Below are 2,500 nucleotides of genomic sequence, written 5' to 3'. Positions count from 1 at the left end.
AATCATCAAGATCAGGGTCACCAGATGAATCCAAATCCAACGAACATCCCTTAAGCTCAATGCACTTACTGTATATGCAATCGATTGTGATACAGGTTTTGGGAAGATTATAGCGGGCAAATAAAGATTTAGATTATTTAGCTTATTCGTAAAAAGGTCATACTAGCTTTCTTGACCGGTTCATTATTTGCAGGACCATCAGCATAACGAAGGGCAGGCATAGCAGATTCAATACCAAAGACACTTTGGATACAAACCACCACTTCAAGGAATCCTTCACGCTAAGAATAAATTCGTTTAGATTAATTATAAGTCAGCATGTATAGCAGTTGTAGAAAGTGTTAAAACAATCTCTCAATCTTGTTTAACACGACTGGTATATTCAAGAAGTTTTAACAGGTTACATCTATGGGTGCAGCTACCCAGCATGTAGTAATCATATGATTAAATGTCCTGACGAGCAGGGCTATCGTTGGGGGTAGGTTGGTACGCCTGTGACGTTAAATAAACCTAAGGCGTTATTTGCAATTAATGGCAAATAATTGCAATCATTTGCTGCCGGATTAAAGATTGTTTTAGTTGCGTGAATCATCGCTGAATGGCAATTAATTACTGATTATTTATTTCATGTCGCCTCACTCACTCGGCCATTTAATTAGTATATCAATGGTGGTTTACAGCAAAATTTTTGCAAAAATGGAGTAACATCTTCTTTGACCTTCGGCTTATCCCTGTATCAGGGGTCGCCACAGTCCGTCAACTTTCAGTTTTCGCGCATCATTGATTTGACTGGTTTTACGCCGCTTGCCTGCTGTCGCAACCCTCTGCATTTCTCCGGGCCTGGGACCGGCACCAACTCGCAGTGGCTTCTACGTCCGGAGTAACATAATAAGCATATACATATTTCAAGACTCCAATTCTCAATTGAAAATGTAAAGCAAATACTACAAGTAGCTTTGGTAAATGGGTACTGAATAATTGTTTGAATCCTTCTTCTTGGATTAGATATGATTTTAAATATCATCATCATCATGCAATGGTAACTTTTGTGTTTTATTACAGTGAAAATATCATGAAATTAAAGTATAGCCCACCTAAGTAAATAAGCAAAAATATTAAAAGCCTATAATAGAAATAGCTTTAATCAATCTGTCATGGAATGTATTATATTGAATAATTTAGATCTATCCACTGACTGCTAATCCGCAACACTGCTATTTGAAGAAGTTAACTTTGATAATTCATGCTTAAGCAAGTATGATGAGAATAATATTTTCTCAGGCCTTAAATTAAATCACACATACTATTTGACATAAATTGTCTTTTACTGAGTGCCCTACAGACTCTAAAAGCGTTTTTATTAGAGGAAAGAGCAAATAATTGTTAGGGTTATCAAAAGAGAAGATGGGGAGAGAGATCCAGGAGGGGGGAGGGGAGAGGGGGGGGGGGAAGCTAAGGTGCTAGCTACATGTAAATTGAAGTGAGATAGAGATATGAAAGATGGGGGGGGGGGGGGGGCATACGTGGTATTTTCCGTTGTTGTTTGAGTTCGCATTAGGTGATGGCGGGAGGGGGGTAAGGGGGTTATGGATCAATTATATGTATATATATCTTTATACTTATACATACATACGTACATACATACATACATACATACATACAGACAGACACACACACACACACACATATATATATATACATATATACATATATATATATATATATATATTTATATATATATATATATATATATATATATATATATACATACATATGTATATATATATATATATATATATATATATATATATATATATATATACATACATATATTCGTTTATACAATGTGATAAAGTATCTGCCTGTGGTGTTGGTCTATTCTGTGAAACGGTCTTTTTTTATCATCAATTAATTAATAACATATATATATATATATATATATATATATATATATATATATATATATATATATACATATATATGTATATTATCTTTTGTTATCTATCAGTATGTTTTCCCCTACCATAGTTAGTATCATAGTAGATATCTTATATCAACTACACACATAATAGCTTTAAATTTTGTTAGATTTTACACACTGATTTTCGGTCAGCTTACTAATAATGAATATATTAAAACGAGATATGAATGATTAATTTATCTTAAAACGCAAGTTTTCATATGTCTATTTCTAAATGAATAATGTATGTTCTTTTAAAAGAAACAAATTATTCAATATCTTGAAAAAATCCTGTTCCCTGACTTTATGCGGCCGTTAAAGTCAAAACTTGAGGATTCTATAAATTACTCTAATCGTTTTAGAGTTATTCAGCAAAGAGTTTTATTGTCTTTCCTTTGTTGGTTTGTTTACAATTTCTTCTACCCCCCCCCACCCTTTCTCTTTCTCTCATTCCATGATTTCCTGGAAAGTGTAAAGACTCTGTTTTATTAACGTATTATGATGCTTGACTTGTCTTTTCTTTGACCAAGAACATTCAAT

This window comes from Penaeus japonicus, unplaced genomic scaffold (genome assembly GCF_977035675.1).
Source record: "Penaeus japonicus unplaced genomic scaffold, GWHDUDI00000001_assembly GWHDUDI00000020, whole genome shotgun sequence".
NCBI classification, from domain to species: domain Eukaryota; kingdom Metazoa; phylum Arthropoda; class Malacostraca; order Decapoda; family Penaeidae; genus Penaeus; species Penaeus japonicus.
This window is presented reverse-complemented; position numbering follows the sequence as displayed.